Source organism: Loxodonta africana, chromosome 21 (assembly GCF_030014295.1).
Source record: "Loxodonta africana isolate mLoxAfr1 chromosome 21, mLoxAfr1.hap2, whole genome shotgun sequence".
In the NCBI taxonomy this organism is placed as follows: Eukaryota; Metazoa; Chordata; class Mammalia; order Proboscidea; family Elephantidae; genus Loxodonta; species Loxodonta africana.
The window spans coordinates 53,922,889-53,940,468 of NC_087362.1; positions in this window are offsets into that span (position 1 = coordinate 53,922,889).

Here is a 17,580-nt window from a genome sequence, read left to right on the forward strand (position 1 = left end):
CACCTGTCCTTTGTGACATTGTGTCATATTTGAATCTGCTTCTGATGACTTCTAAATTTAGACTTTGTTTTTTTCTTGTCTTCGGTAGGCCTTGTAAGTCTGTTGAAATCTAAACATAAATCAGGCTATGGTAACTGTTTGATGTAGTTATAAGTTCCAAAGCCTTCAAACTCCACTTTTGTCTCCCATCATGATTTTGGGATTCTTTAAGTACTCCTCCACAGAGATAGCCTGTGTCTTGCAACTTTTTCATCTATAATTCACTGTTATTATATTGGAGCCCTTTTTCTGGGGTGGTAAGGTGTGGAGGGGGGCATTCTATAATCTTCTGATTATATCTCAGTCTTTTAGTAGACCTGTTTCATGGGCCTGTGATGGTCACAAGTGTTTCTCCAGTGGGGTACCTTTTTCCCCTGCTGTGTACTCCTTTCCCTGAGAGCCAGTGTTTTCTACCTATTTCCTTGAAGGATAGAAGTTCTGTTTTTTGTTTTCCTCACTTAGTTGAGACAGAAAAGCTGGAAAGATGTGGTATGGAAGGAATACTCTTACCTCAGATGGGATAATGTTGTAAGAAAGTCTTTCTTTTGCAGAATATACCTTTGTTAAGGAGAAGGTTCTTGGTATATTTCACAACGATTACTCTCTCTTTTGCCAGTGCCATGAGGGTATCTTTCTGTGATTTTCACCATGAGGACATGATGAAATCCCTGGCGGTAAAGCTCAGGAAAGTGTGGAGGCCCTCCTAAGACTGCAGCCCCCAGGAGTTTCTCAAGCTCACACTAGTTCATACACTTAGCCCTCAGCAATTCATCAAAATTAACATTTCAGTGTTCCTACATATAACGGTAGAGCCCTGGTGGTTTGGTGCTTAAGAGCTCAGCTATTAACCAAAAGGTTAGCATTTTGAATCCACCAGTCACTCCTTGGAAAATTTATGGGGCAGTTCCACTTTGTTCTGTAGTGTCACTACGAGTCAGAATTGACGGCAATGGGTTTAGTTTGGGTTTTGTTACCAGAAATGAATCTTGCAGTTTTTGCTCCTGCGAAACGAAGCTGACTGTGTCTTTCTAGTTGTGCCTGTATCTCCAGATTTTGGAATCCGTTCATTTTTATCACATATTATGTTCCTTGTAAGTGTAGCTAAAAATAATAAATACACAGTCCATTTGTTTCTCTTATAACTGTCCATAAACTGCCATTTATAGAATTTAATCTACCTCAGACAGATTATATATATATAGAATTAAGCTCTTTCTGTTAGTCAAAGCACTTAAAACTTAAGGAACTTAACTGTTCCAAGTCATTTACCTTGAAGGAGTGCATAATTATGCCCGTGTTTTAAAGAATAAATATACGTAGTCAAAGGCCTGGATATCCTTGTCCTGTTTTGTTTTGTTTGTGGTTTTTATTTGTTTACTTGCTTGCTTTTTACTCGATGATATTAATTGGTTATTTTCCTCACTTCTTAAAAAAAAAAAATCAAACTTAGAATTTTGGCATCTGGTTATCTCTAAAGGATTGTCTTGGGCTGGGTTCTCTAGAGATGTAAAACCAGTAAAGCCTACAAATATATACAGAGAGAGATTTATGTCAAGGAAATGGCTCATGTGATCGTAGACTGGAACGTCCCAAGTCTGTGGGTCAGAATAGGGGACTCCACTGATTCACATAGCCACAGGGGATGGCAAACCCAAGACTGGCAGATCAGGCAGCAGGGCTCTTGCTCACAGGCTGCAACAATCCACAAATCCCAAGATTGGTAGGTAAAACAGCAGGTAAGCTGCTAGCTCAAGTCCCAAAAACTTGAGGTCAGACAAACAGGAGCCAGCTGTAGGATCCAGAGTGAGCAAAAGCCCAGGAGCTTTGCCAGAAAGCCCACTTATATTTCATGCAGGCCACACCCCCAAGGAGACTCCTTTTCAGCTGATTGGCTACTCACAGCAGACCCCATCATGAAAGTGATCACATTGTATCAAATCTCATCATGGAAGTGATCACATCATCATAACTGCCAAACCACTGAGAATCATGGCCCAACCAAGTCAACACACAAACTTAAGGATCACAAGGATATTCCAAGGTCAAAATTTCATAATTCTGTAGTTGTTCTTTTTTTCCCCCCCAGTGCTCAGAAAATGAGCTAGCTCTGACTTTCAGTGATATATAGATCGAAATTCTTTCACATGCTGGTGGACGCTGGGAAGATTGCTCACCAATCGTCTTCCCAGGCTCAGAACAAGATATTTTCCATTTTCCTTTTAAATTATGTTGGAGTCATGTGACTGGGTTCTAGCCAAAGAATAATGGTGGAATTGTTACATGTCATTTCCAGATATGCTACTTCCTTAATTTCATGTCCATGGCTCCCTATAAATATTAATAATTACATTATCAAGGAAGAGAATATGTGTCTAATGTGTCTATGTTTGTCTTCTCAGAGACCAACTCTAAATATGCTCTCTGGAACCAATTACAAATGTAATTCTGATTCCATTGTTATTGTCAAGTACCTTCAAATAGGTTCTGACTCATTGTGACCTTATGTACAACAGAACAAAACACTGCCCAGTTCTGAGCCATCCTCATAATCATTGCCATATTTGAGCCCATTGTTACAGCCACTGTGTCAGTCAATCTCCTTGAGGATCTTCCTCTTTTTCACTGACCCTCTACTTTAACAAGCATGATGTCTTTCTCCAGGGAATGATCTCTCCTGATAACATGTCCGAAGTATGTGGGACGAAGTCTCATCATTCCTACTTTTAAGGGACATCCAGTCTGTGCTTCTTCCAGAACATATTTGTTTGTTCTTCTGGTAGTCCATGGTATATTCAGAATTCTTTGCCAACACCATAATTCAAATGCATCAATTTTTCTTTGGTCTTGCTTATTCATTGTACAGTTTTCATATGCATACAAGGCAATTGCAAATACCACGGCTTGAGTCAGGCACACCTATAGGTCAAATCTTATAAGTTAAAGGGCACAGTCCTCCAGTCTACCAAATCTGCCCAAGATTTCAGACACTAGTCACTAGACTTGGAGTCCCCAGGGCACCCTCACTTCTGATCTGCTAACTAAAAATTTGGGGGTTCCTACTATCCCTTCAGTTTTGATAATTCACTAGAACAACTCACAAAACTCATGGAAAGTGCTATACTTATGACTATTATAAATTTTATTTTACCAAAAAGAATACAAATGAAGAAATACATAAGGTGCTATCTCTGGAGTGTCCCCAGTGTAGAGCTTCCATATCTCAAGGGACATGTTAGTCTCCCATGAATTGATGTCTATCATTAACTAGGAAGCTCACTTAAGCTTCAGTGTCCACAGTTTTTTTTAGGGTTTCATTGTACAAGTATTATTGATTGAATCTTTGGTCACATGATTGAACTTAGTCTCCAGGCCCCCTTCCCTTTTCATAGGTCAGGGAGAGACTATGCTGTATCATGTGGTGAGTCTTCTGAGACTTACTCCCTCAGTTGCTTCAGTTTCCAGTTGCCATCAAGTCAACTCCAACTAATAAAAATTTTTTTTTTTTTTTTTTTTTTTTAGTGACCCCCATATGTGTCACAGTAGAACTCTACTTCATGGAATTTTCAAATGGCTAATTTTTTGGCAGTAGATCAGGAGGGCTTTTTTTCCAAGGCATTTCTGGATGTACTCAAACTTCCAATCTTTGGATTAACAGCCAACAGGGTTGGCTGTTTCTACCACACAAGGACTCTCAGTCACTTCATTAGCATAAGCTATTAGGGGTGTTTTGGAGTCCTCCAGGAACATCAGAGATATTCCAATTATTTGGGAAATTCAAAGAGTTTAGAGGTTACCTCCTGGGAACCAAGGACAAAGACCAAGTTCTATGGGTAAAATAATACTTCACCCCATAGTGGCCAAGTTTGTGATATATACATATAAGATATCACAGATGTTATCTAGAATTCAACATTCTAAAATTAAAATTAATTAATAACAATTTCTTACACTTCAACAGCATTTAGAATTTTTTTTTTTTTCCTTATACTGTAGTTTTGAAGTCACCTATATCAGATTTGGAGCCCTGGTGGCACAGTGGCTAAGAGCTCGTCTGCTAACCAAAAGGTCTGTGGTTCAAATCGACTAGCTACTCCTTGGAAACCCTATGGGGCAGTTCTGCTCTGCCCTATAAGTTTACTATAAGTCAGAATCAACTGGACGGCAATGGGTTTGGGTTTGGTTTTTTGGTCTATTAGACTCACCTCAAAAGATTTTTTTTTTTAAGGCAGATTTCCATTTTCTAACTCACTGAGTAAGAATATATGGGAGTGGAACCCCATGTTTTGCAGTTTTAGCAAATAATCCCTCTACAGACTAAAATTAGAGATTTGTACTTGAATGGTACAGGCTCTTTAATATGAATCACCTGATTTAATCTACATAGGCACCTACTTGATTCACCAGGTGTTTCCAAAATGTTTTATTTATTTGTACATGTTCAATTATGCCCCTCTTAGTCTATTAAAAAACAAAACAAAGTACAAAGATGAGGCTTGCAAAAATTCATTTAACAAAATGAGGTCTTTTAAAATTATTATTATTGTTCTTTGTTTAAGAAAATTAAGCTAAATGAGTTCAGGGAAAAAACGTGATGGGCCAATTAAAAGGTTACTACTTAAAGTATGTGGCAGATGGCAAGGACTTTCTGACCCCGCAGAGCTCCAATAAGGCTGACTGTGAGCTGTGCTCTGACCATGAGCTGTTGCTCTGACCAGCTTTCAGAATTTCAGATACCACATCCGTGATACTTCAAGGCCCTTGATTTCACGTCAAGGATATAGCCCCTTATAAATCAATCCAATTTCAAAAATTGAGATTCCTCTCTGAATTTCATGAGACTCACCCTTTGCCTCAGGGGTTTTACCCCTTTACAGAGAACAAACCATGAATTCCTCTTTCAAACCAGAAATCAGTCTCTGCAGCAGTCCCCTGGAGCAGTGTGGTAGAAAAAGCTTGTGCTTCTGTTGCCTGCTTTGTTGATAAATAGCAGATTACATTCTCTGGGGCCATGCTAAATTTATAAAGAACGTGTTATGTCAGACAAACTTGATTGCTTTTTTGATAAACTCACTAAATTAGTGGATAAAGGAATAGAGTAGATGGAAAATACCTTGATCATAATAAAACAAGTTGATAGCAATTTACACACACATACAAAAAAGATCTTGCTTGAAAATTTAATTCAAATTATCTTAGCTGCAAGTATTGCCACATAGATTGAAAACTGAATGAAGAATGACCATAAAGAAAAGATAATGAAAAATGCTAACAAAGAAATCTATCATGGGCACTTAAAATCTTAATGAATATTATATAAAAGGGGCTAAATAGCTCAGGCTTTATTTCTCACTTTACCTGCTCAATTGACAAGCTTTTTAGATAACCCAAGGAATTGTTTTACTTGGCAATATAAAAGCATGTCATATTTAGAAGATCAGCAATTTGTTCATCTAGCTTTGATAGACTATAGAGGTTAAATCTCTACTCCAGAGTTACAGAAATAGTTATATTCCAAGGCAACCCTAACAACAGCAAGGTATATTCGAACATTCAGTAATGCCAAATACGGAGTTCTCCAGTGGCACAAATGATTTAAGTGCTTAACTACTAACTGAAAGTCTGGTGATTCGAACCCACCAAGAGATCCCTCAGAAGACAGGCCTACAATATGCTTCTGAAAGGTCACATCCTTGAAAATCCTATGGAGCAGCTCTACTCTGCGCTTATGGGGTCATCATGAGTTGGAATCCGCTCAATGGCAACCAATGACAGTATACTATCTATATTGTGGGACAGGGGCACATCAAAGTAAGGGTGGGGATTGGTCTCACTGGCTTGAGTGCAGTGTCTAGTATGCTCATGTAAGTGTAGACACCAAGACTAATGGTGAATTTCATAATTAATTTCCTACCTGAATTATATAGAGCCAGCCTGCAAGATTAGGATGCTTCAGCTTTTGTTTATAGCTGAATTCTCCAGTTCTTGTGTCAAGAGGCAGCATGGTACATTAGTTATGGGCATGGCTTTGATTCTTTTTTTGCCTCTTAGCAACTGAATAAACTTGAAAATGTTTTCATGACTGTTGTTAACCTCAGTTGCCTTAACTGTACATTGATGGTGATGATACGGCGTTACCTACCTGAATGAGTCTATGACATAGGAAGTACAAAACATATAGTTTAGAAAATATAGGAAGATAGTAAAAGTTGATGTGTAGGTGATCATGGGCATTAAATGTCATATGTACATAAAATACTTAGTTATTTACCTAGTTTGAGATAGGTATTCAATTATTGATGCTGTCGGTCATGGTTAGGGTGGTGCTATTGAAGGTGAAATTAAGTCCCCCTGGTTAGGAGCCTGATAATCTATTTTGGATGTTTTCCTATAACAGAAAGTTAGACTCTGCTCTTTTTCCACTAATACTAGAATGTGTATTCACGTAGCCGTGGTACTTTTGCCTATCTGATTTTGAGTGTCATTGATCTTCTATTCAACATATTTAATTAGGCATTTGTAAATTCCACGTATTAGTTATTTCCCTTAGGGTTCAATACATTTGCATTTCTTTATTTTCGCTGTCATTCACAACTATGACATTGTTTTCCTTATCCATTGCACTCTACTGGTGAAGACTTCTCAGTCCTTGCCAGTGAAATTGCCTGAGGAAAAAAAACTAGCCATAGGTACTGCCATGAATTGAATTGTGTCCACCAAAAATGTGTGTCAATTTGGTTAGGCCATGATTCCCAGTATTGTGTGGTTGTTCTCCATTTTTTAATTGTAATTTTATGTGGAAAGGGATTAGAGTGGGGCTGTAACACCCTTACTAAGGTCACATGTAAAGGGGTTTCCCTGGGGTGTGGCCTGCACCACCTTTTATCTTACAAGAAATAAAAGGAAAGGGAAACAAGCAGGGCGTGGGGACCTCATACCACCAAGAAAGAAGCACAAGGAGCAGAGCATATCCTCTGGACCCAGGGTTCCTGTGCAGAGAAGCTCCTAGTCCAGGGAAAGATTGATGACAAGGACCTTCCTCCAGAGCTGACAGAGACAGAAAGTCTTCCCCTGGAGCTGAAGCCCTGCAATTGGACTTGTACCCTACTAGACTGTGAGAAAATAAATTTATTTTTGTTAAAGCTATCCACTTGTGGTATTTCTGTTATAGCAGCACTAGATGTCTAGGACAGGTACGAAAACCAGCCATGGTTATGTGAATAGTTTGTGATAATACTCATTGACCAACTTTCTTATTTTCAACTTTGAAGGTAATTTATACCATTGATAATTAGAATCAACTGACCGATTTTCCAAACCTGAATCTGTTTATAGTCTTTGACAAATCCCCCATCTCATATGAGTCTCCATTTCCTCATCTGTATAATGGGAGTGATAATCCCTGCATTGATTACATCATAAGGTTGTTACGAGACTCAAATTATTATATGAAAGTTCTTTGAAATCCCTAAAGTGCTGTAGAAGGTTGAGGAGGTTGTCATCAGTGACCTGCTTATTGAATAAGGAAAGAGGGAGCCCAGCTTTCATTATTCTCTTTATGGGAAACAAACCAAAAAAAAAAAAAAATCCCAAACACAGTGCCATGGAGTCGATTCCAACTTATAGTGGCCCTATAGGACACAGTAGAACTGTCCCATAGAGTTTCCAAGGAGTGCCTGCGGATTCGAACTGCTGACCTTTTGGTTAGCAGCCGTAGCACTTAACCACTACGCCACCAGCCTGAAGTAAGGATCTAACAAATGGCACCCCAATGTGTATGAGGACAAATTGTCTCCAGGAATTATCGAGAGCAAAAATATATATGAAATACCCCCACCAATATGAGAAAATAGTGGAGTGATTGTGCATGCCTGTATTTTACTGAAGGGGGGGGTAAGAATTCATTTAAATCTTATTTTTTTTTAAGCAATACCTATTATTATCAATGCATTTTTTGTAAAAAAGAGGTAGAATTGCCAGGTTAAGAGTAACCTTTTAGGTGAGTGGAAGAGTAACCTACCCAGTTTATTCATTTAGTAATAAATTTGGTTTTTGGAAAAATACTGAACTTATAGTTAAAAGAATCCATCATTTAATAATTGTAATCTTTGAAAAATATTATCTTCTTTGAATTTGAATTGCTCAATTTGGTAAATATGAATAAAAACTTTTTCATATGTTTGTTGACCACTTAGATGTCCTTTTTGGTGAAGGTTCTGTTCATGTACTTTGCCCATTTTGAGATTGGTTTGTTTGTCTTTTTATTGTTGAGTTGTTGCAGTGTTCTATAGACTAGATTTTTATTGGATAAGCCATTTCTGAAGATTTTTTCCCAGTTTATAGGTTGTCTACTTACTCTTTTAATGAAGTTTTTTGATGAGCACAAACTTTTAATTTTTATGAAGTCCCATCTATTTTGTTTTCTTTGTATTTGTGCATTTGTTATATCTGTTTTCCCATTTTTACAGAAAAAATTTGGTCCCATAGTTTTCTTCATAGGTTTTTCTTCCAGGAACTTTATGGCTTTAGGCTTAACATTTAGGTCTTTGATCCACTTTGAGTTAGTTTTTGTGTAGGGCCTGAGAATGGGTCCTGTTTCATTTTTCTGCAGATGGGTATCCAGTTTTACCAGCACCGTTTATTAAAGAGACTGTTTCTTCCCCCCTGAATGGACTTTGATCCCTTGTGAAAAATCAGTTTTCCATAGATGGTTGAGTTTAATTCTAGGTTCTCAATTCTATTCCACTGGTCTATGTGTCTATTGTTGAATCAATACCAGGCTGTTTTTATTCAATGGCTGTGTAGTACGTTTTGGAAAGCTTGGTGGTGTAGTGGTTAAGATCTATGGCTGCTAACCAAAAGGTCAGCAGTTCAAATCCACCAGGCACTCTCTGGAAACTCTATGAGGCATTTCTACTCTTTCCTGTAGGGTTGCTGTGAGTCAGAATTGACACAACGGCAATGGGTTTGGTTTTTTGTTTTATAAGTATGTTTTGATATCAGGAAGAATGAGGCCTCCTGCTTTGTTCTTTTTCTTCAATATTGTTTTCACTATTTAGGGTTTCTTTCCTTTCCATATGAAACTTATCACTAATTTTTCCACTTCAGTAAAGAACATTGTTGGGATTTTATCAGATTGCATTGTATCTGTAGATTGCTTTAGGTAGAAGTAACATTTTCACTATATTAAATCTTCCAATACATGAGCACCGGATATCTTTCCATTTTTGTGAGTCTCTCTTAATCTCTTGTAGTAGTGTTATTAATTTTCATTGTATAAGTCTTTTATGTCCTGGTTAGGTTAATTCCTACATATTTTATCGATTTGGGGACTATTGTAAATGGTATTGCTTTCTTGATTTCTTTTTTGGGGTAATCCTTGTTAGTATAGAGGAACCCAACTGATTTTTTGGTGTTGATCTTGTGCCCTGCAATGCTGTTAAATTCTTCTATTAGTTCCAGCACTTTTCTTATGGAATTTTTAGGGTTGTCTCTGTATAAGATCATGTCGTCTACTAATAGAGATAGTTTTACTTCTTCCTTTCTAATTTGGCTACCTTTTATTTCTCCTTCTTGTCTTAGTGCGCTGGCTAGGGCTTCCAGTACAATATTGAATAAGAGTGGTGATAATAGGCAACTTTGTTTCATTTCAGTTCTCAAAAGGAAGGCTCTCAGCCTTTCTCTATTGAGTATAATGTTGGCTATAGGTTTTGCATATATGCCCTTAATTATGTTGAGAAATGTCACTTCTATTTCTATTTTGCTGAGAATTTTTTTTTTAATCAGAAAAGTGATGAATTTTATTGAATGCCTTTTCTGTATCAATTCATGTGATCATATATTGTTTTCTTTGTTTTTATTGGGTGGATTACATTAATGGGTTTTCTAATGTAAAACTCCTCTCCCTTGTAATATTGGTATGACTCCCACTTGATCATGATGTATGATTTTTTTTTGACATGGTGCTGAATTTTGTTGAAAATTTTTGTGTCTATATTCATAAGGGATAGTTATATGTTGTTTTCTTCCTTTTTTTTTTTTTTTTCCTGTGTTAGGTATCAGGGTTATGCTGTCTTCATAGAAAGAGTTTGGTAACATTCCTTCCTCTTCTATGTTTTTGAAGAGATTGAGTAGGATTGATGTCAGCCCTTCTCTGAATGTTTGGTAGAATTCTCCAGGGTAGTCATCTGGTCCTGGGCTTTTTGTTTGTTTGCAATTTTTGGATGATATTGTCAATCTTTTATTTTGTAATGGGTCTGTTTAGATTTTCTACTTGTTTGTACTGGTTTGTATTTGTAGTGTGTTTCTGGGAATTTGTCCATTTCATCTAGGTTTTCAAATTTGTTGGAGTATAATTTTTCATAATAATCAGTTATGATCTTTATCTCTGTTGAATTGGTTGTAATGTCGCCAGTTTTATTTCTTAATTTGGTTATTTGCCTCTTCTGGATTTTTTCTTTTGCTAGTTTAGCCACTGGTTTGTCTATTACTTACCTTTCAAAGAACTGACTTCTGGTTTTGTTGATTCTTTCCATTGTTTTTTTATTTTCTATTTCATTTATTTCTGCCCTGATCTTTATTATTTCCTTTTTCTGACAGTTTTCGCTCTTCCTTTTCTATTTTTTCTAGAACAGTTTAAGTTAATGATTTTGGATCCTTCTTTTTTAATATAGGCATTTATTGCTATGAGTTTCCCTCTGAGTACTGCTGTTGCTGTGTCCCAAATATTTTGATGTGTTTTCATTTTTGTTTGATCCAGGAATTCTTTTTTATTACACTTTTGATTTCTTCTATGTCTCAATATTTTTTCAGTTTTTATTGCTATTTAGTTTCTGTGTATTTATTTATTTATTTTTCTTATTTTTTCTTTTGTTGATTCCTAGCTTTATACTGTATGGTCAGAGAAGATGCTTCATATAATTTCAATATTTTTAAATCTGTTTAGACTTATTTTTTGTCCTAGCATATGATCTCTTCTGGAATGATTCATGAGATCCAAAAGAATATATATTGTTCTGGTGATGGGTGGAGTGTTCTATATATGTTTGTTAGGTCCAATTGACTTATGGTTTTATTTAAGTTCTCTATGTCCTTACTAGTTACCAGTTGCTGTCGAGGCAATTCTGACTCATAGCGACCTTATATGATAGTGTAGAACTGCCCCATAGGGCTTCCAAGGAGTGCCTGGTGGATTCGAACTGCCAACCTTTTGATTAGCAGCCAAGCCATAGCTCTTAACCACCATATCACCAGGGTTTCCTCAATGTCCTTAGTGACCTTCTTTTTAGCTATTCTGTCTGTAATTGAAAGTGGTGTGTAGAAGTCCTACTATTATCATGGAGTTGTCTATTTCTCCTTTTATATTAGTATTTGTTTCATGTATCTTAGTACATGGCTGTTAGATACATACATATTTATAATTATTATGTCTTCTTGCTGTGTTGACCCTTTTGTTATTATTTAACATCCTTCTATATCTCTTGTAAGAAATTTTGATTTAAAGTCTATTTTATCTGATAACAGTTTGTCTACCCCTGCTCTTTTTTGTCTACTGGTTGCATGGAATATTTTTCTCCAACCTTTTATTTCCAGTCTATTTGTGTCCTTACATCTAAAGTGTGTTTCTTCTAGACAGTAAAATGACATATCATGTTTTTTGTTTGTTTGTTTGTTTTTTAAATCTATTCTGCCATTCTCTGGCTTTTGCAGGGGGTGTTTAGACCATTTACATTTAAGGTTATTACTGAAAGCAAAGTGTCTACTACACTCACTTTGCCATTTGTTTTTTGAGTGTTTCCTATTTACTTTGTTTTTTTATTATGATTTTTTTTAATTTGATGCTTTCTTGTATTAGCTTTCCTGCTTTCTTCCTTCTTCTGAATTTTTTTTTTCAGTGATTTCTTAGTGGTTACTGCATTTATTACATTACACAACTTACAGTTGCAACAATGTTTGCAATATGAACAACAGTTAATATACAACCTTAACATAATAAATCTTTTCTTGATGTGTTCCCCCTTCCCCCATTTCTGTTGGTGTGTCTTCAGTAAACATCATTACACAAACTATGTTCAACAAGTCTACTTTGTGTTTATTTCTTACATACTTGATATTGTATTGTTTGTGAGACTTAATTCTCAAGTTTATTCCCTGAAAATATCATCTACTTGGTCCTTGTGATTGCCCATTATATTAGTTATCTAGTTCTGCTATAACAGAAATACCACACGTGGATGGCTTTAACAAACAGAAATTTATTCTTTCACAGTTTAGTAGGCTAGAAGTCCAAATTCAGGGTGCTAGCTCCAGGGGAAGGCTTTCTTTCTCTGTTGGCTGTTGGTGAAGGTCTTTGTCATCAATCTTCTCCAGGCTTAGGAGTTTCTCAGAGTAGGAACCACAGGTCCAAAGGATGTGCTCACTCCAGCTCTTCTTTCTTTATGATAAGGGGTCCCTTTTCTCTCTGCTTGCTTCTCTCTTTTATATCTCAAAAGAGATTGACTCAAGATACAATCTAATCCTGTAGATTGAGTCCTGCCTCATTAAACGACTTCCTCTAATCCTGCCTCATTAACATCATAGAGGTTAGGGTTTACAACGCATAGGATGATCACATGAGATCACAAAGTGGTGGACAACCACTCAATATTGGGAATCATGTCCTCGTCAAGTTGACACATATTTTGGGGGGACACAGTTCAATCCATGACACCTGTGTTGTTGTGTTTTTTGGAGGTTTCTCTCTCTGTCTTATTTATTTTACTGTGTATAGATACAAGTATTTATTTAATTAGAATCCTGGTGGCACAGTGTTTAAGAGCTCAGGCTACTAACCAAAAGGTTTGCAGTTCAAATGCACAAGCCACTCTTGTCTTTCCATTTGGAGTACTCCTTAGAGTAATACTTACAAAGCTGATCTGGTAGTGGCAAATTCCCAGAACTTGTGTTTGGGAATATCTTGATTTCTCCCTCATTTTTGAATGACAACTTTGCTGGATAAAGAATTCTTTGTTGGCAATTGTTTTCATTCAGAATTTTATATATGTTGCTTTGTTGTCTTCTCGTCTCTAGAGTTTCTGGGGGAAATTCAGCTTATTCTTATGAAAGACCCTTGGTATGTTACATGGCATTTTTCACTTGCTGCTTTCAGAATTCTCTCCTTGTCTTTGGTTTTCAAGAATTTTATTAGGATATGGCATGGAGTTGATCTTTTTGAGTCTTTTCAGATTGGGGTTTGTGTAGCTTCCAGTATTTGCAGGCTTGTTTCTCTGCTCAGGTCTGGGAAATTCTCTCTATCTCTTGGAAAATTGTTTCTTGCATTTATTGTTGTCATGGTGCTCTGAGATTTCAATAGTTGTAATGTTAGATTTCTTAATGGAACCCAATATTTCCTTTTGTGTTTGTTCACTTTTCTTTTTTCTTTTCTCTTGTTTCTCTTCAGACTTGTTAAGTTCAATTGTCCTGTCTTCTATTTCACATATTCATCTTTTGTCTGACACTATTGTTGAGTGTTTCTCTTGCATTTTCTAATTCTGCTGCTTTAGTCTTCAGTTCTGTTTGTTCTCTTTTTTTTTTTTTTTGAAGTTTTTGATTTCCTTGTTGAGTCTCCCATTTTGTTCCTCCATTTGTTTCCTGATGTTCGCTAGTTTGTTTCCTGTGTGATTTTTGCTTTAATTATCAATTATTTTCATTAGTCTGGCCTCCGTAGAAGAAATTTCCTTTTCCTCATGTTTTGCTTTTGATTGGTCCTTCTTTTTTTGTGATTTCATGTTTTACTATTTTTTTGTTGAACTTATGCTATTTTGTTTTCTTTTTCTTTTTTTACTTTAAATTTTGTACCCTGGCTTTTGTGGGAAATTTTCTGTTTGGGTGCCCTGATGAAGTAGTGGTCAAGTGCCTGGCTGCCAACCAAAAGGCTAGGGTCTGTACCCACCTGCCACTCTGTAGGAGAAAAGTGTGCAGCCCACCTCCACAAAGACTCACAGCCCTGGGAACCACATGGGTCAGTTCCACTCCACCCTACAGGGTCTCTATAACTCAGAATCTTCCCAGTGACAGTGAGCTTGGTATCATGTCCTGAGAACTAGAGGACATTCTTTTCCTTAGTTCCCCCCCCCCCCATGCTGATTCAGGAGTTCTGGATGCTTGAATTCTGGAATTCAATACACATGCACAGGACATGGGGGTTTAGTGGTAGCAGATGCTGACATAAACAGGGGGCTTGAGTTTTCTGTGGCAAAGTTGGGGTCTCTCTATGTCTTTTTTTTGTGGGCATCTCTGAACAGGCTTTCCCATGGTGTCCCTTGTGGGCAGGGAGCCAGCCATTTCCCTCTGTGCTGCTCCTCAGTCTTAAGTATTCCCCTCACACTGCTGGCCTTGCAGTCCCTCCCAGTTCTAGTGCCTATTCATTTCAGGCCTCAGCAAGATTCAGCAGCACTCTCACAATACCATGGTCTCTTTTCATCCCCTCCACTCCAGTGAACTTCCATGGTTAAATTGTGCTTCCTCAAAAAATCAGGCTATAGCTTCCTCAGATTTTTTTCCCCTTCTGTGTTCCCTGTTTGGGGTATTGTCCAGCCCCATCCCAAAATGGCTGCAATGAGCGAGTACTTCCAGTGTTAGTGTGTAGGTTGTTCCAGCTTCTGTGCCATCCTCATTCTTCCCCTTCCCTGCTTCTGGACTCACCCCAACTCTCCAGCACCTCAGTGGCCATCCGAAGAGCCGAGATCTCAGACTGTCCTTGTTTTTATTTGATATTCAGTGAGTTAGTTGCTGGGGGAGTAAATACTTTGCCATTTTGCTTAACCCCCAGTGCATGGGTTTTAATTGCACTATTCTCTTTACTTTCTGAATGCTTCAGAAAAAAATTTTCATACCAAAGATATTTATTTCATCTTAGGACTCCCCTATAAAAGTTCCTGTGCAAATTGCCTGAAATGTTTTAATCAACAGCATTTTGAGAAATGGAGAATACAAACATCTACATAGTAGAGGGCCTGTGACTATAGAGAACCCTATGAGATGTGAGAATCAGGGCAGATCCACTGACAAATGTAGCCTAAAGGCAACCAGGATGGAATTACTTTCTTATTTATATGAAGAGCTTATACCTGAAAATGTTTTTCAAACGTTGACATTAGTAACATCTGCAAAGACAAATCCACTCATTCACACCAATTCCGGTTTAAACTCAGATTGTAGAGGGTTTTATATGTTGCAGAGTTTCATTTCCTTTCTTTATTTCATCTCATGTAATTCTTTAAACAACCCTGGGAAATAATGAGGGTACATATTTTCTCTTTACAGAGAATTAATGATCCAAGAGTTTAAGTGACTTGACCAAGTACAGGCAGTCTATGGTGCTGGCATAATACTAATGCCTTAGGAATCCCAATCCCAGGTTCTTTCAGTTACACATGGAGTAGATGTAAACATCTAGCCATATTAAATAACTTTCAAACTTTTTCTAAATAATGTTTATGTGGAGGGTAAGATTACTGTTAAACAAATGGAAGAATTAGTCCACTCATAAATGACTAGGAATTAGTCTGCTCTCTCATACATACCACTTGGTACTATGTATAAAGCCTCTAGCTTTCAATCTATTCTTTCCCATATAATCTGTTAGACTCTCTTACACATAGTTTTGCAATGAATGAGAAAAAGGAAGACCTGTATTTTGATAGGATAGCATTACTGTATTTGAATAAAATTTGTCACTTTTTTGGAAGCAAAACAAATGACCTCAGGTTCCCACAGCAAGAAGCCATATTGAAAGTATTATTGATAGAAAATAAAAGGACAGTCAAGCAAACACAAACAAAACTAGATCCAATCCCAATGGTTGACTAATTTTGAAACAGATGGTATAATTAGAGACTGAAAGAGCAAGAGAGGCCTATGTGTGAAGAGAGAAACAAAATGTAGTACCTCTGGGTTCAAAATTAGATTTTATGTTACAGAAAGTCTAATGACTTTGGATAGTCACCTTCTAAGAAATTTGATTATCTGAAATTTGGATATTCCTGAAGTTCCGTTGATGGTTAAGTTATAACAGAATACTCTAAGGAGTTTGAGCAAAGTAAGATCTCTGTTGCCAGCCAGAAAATCCAGCCATTTCTTAACAAAAGAACTTGAAAAAAAATTATCAAAAGTGACTTGGGGTAGAAGTATAATCTTGGAGCTCCTAGGATCACTATGCCATACAGAGTTCAGGGAAATATCCATATTGTCTTCATAGTAAGCATTGTTGTTTTAAAAGTTAGAGCTTGAAGCAAATAGAAGAAAACAAAGTTTCTCAAACAAGCTGACACCAACTGGAACAAGCTGAATCATAACTCAGTGGCTTGACTGTCACTTTCATTCAAATATGTGTCTGGCCAGAATTCAGATATCGAGAGGAGCTGGAATCATTGCCTTCCACGGTCCCTCCTAATATGGGGATGTCTTTAATTGTAAAAAAAAAAAAAATTGAACTTTCTTTTCCAAAGGAGGAGGGAAATATAAAAGTTACAAAGTTATGTCATGTTTAAAGTACTCTCCAAACATGGTGCACATAAAATATTTACCTTTCCTAAATTAATGCATCTATGAGTCACCCCATGAGAAAGAAATGTATTTCCCATGGGATATTTATCCAATGCTATAACAATCCACCAAAATGTCATTCTATCTGTTACGGTCATATCACTGACTGTGATTTGGGAGGTAAATATGTATGTATATGTGAAGACATTGTTTCCATAACTGGATATGAATAAACAATGAGGAGCTTAAGTGATGACAATATGGTTGCTTTAACAAGTTTCAAAGATTTTTCTCTTTTTATTGTCAGAAATAACTACTATGGAAATTCAGCATAGTACTCTGTATGTAATAGATATTTAAAATGTTTTGATGAATGAATGTACACCTAATCTTTTATAAATGCATATTTATCTGTTTGTTCTTTAAGCAATAATTGGAGTTCCACTTCGTTACCAGGTCCTGTGATAGAAGGGAGGAAAAAAATTGGTTTAAAAATTATGATACAAAAAGAGACAAGCTATGCAATAAGAGGAATACTGGTCTAGAAGGTGTGAGAAAAGATGTGGAAAGAAAGGTGATCCAAACATGAACAATTAAAACATGAAATAGAGATAGTAAGTACCATTAAAGAAGTTTGTGTATAAATCTGTGAAATAAATGAACAGATGATAACTCCAACTCAGAATAAATTTAGCTATGTAGGTGAATATTCACCACTTGTCTGTTGGGTTGTCGTACCATGGTGGCTTACATATTGCTGCGATGTTGGAAGTTATGCCACCAGTATTTCAAACACTGACAGGGTCACCCATGGGGGATGGGTTTCAGTAGAGCTTCCAGACTAAGACAGGCTAGGAAGAAGGACCTGGCAGTCTACCTCTAAAAAAAAAAAAAAAAATTAGCCAGTGAAAACCTTATGAATAGCAGCAGAACATTGCCTGATATAGTGCCGGAATATGAGCCACTCAGGTCTGAAGGTACTCAAAATACAACTGCGGAAGAGCTGCCTCCTCAAAGTAA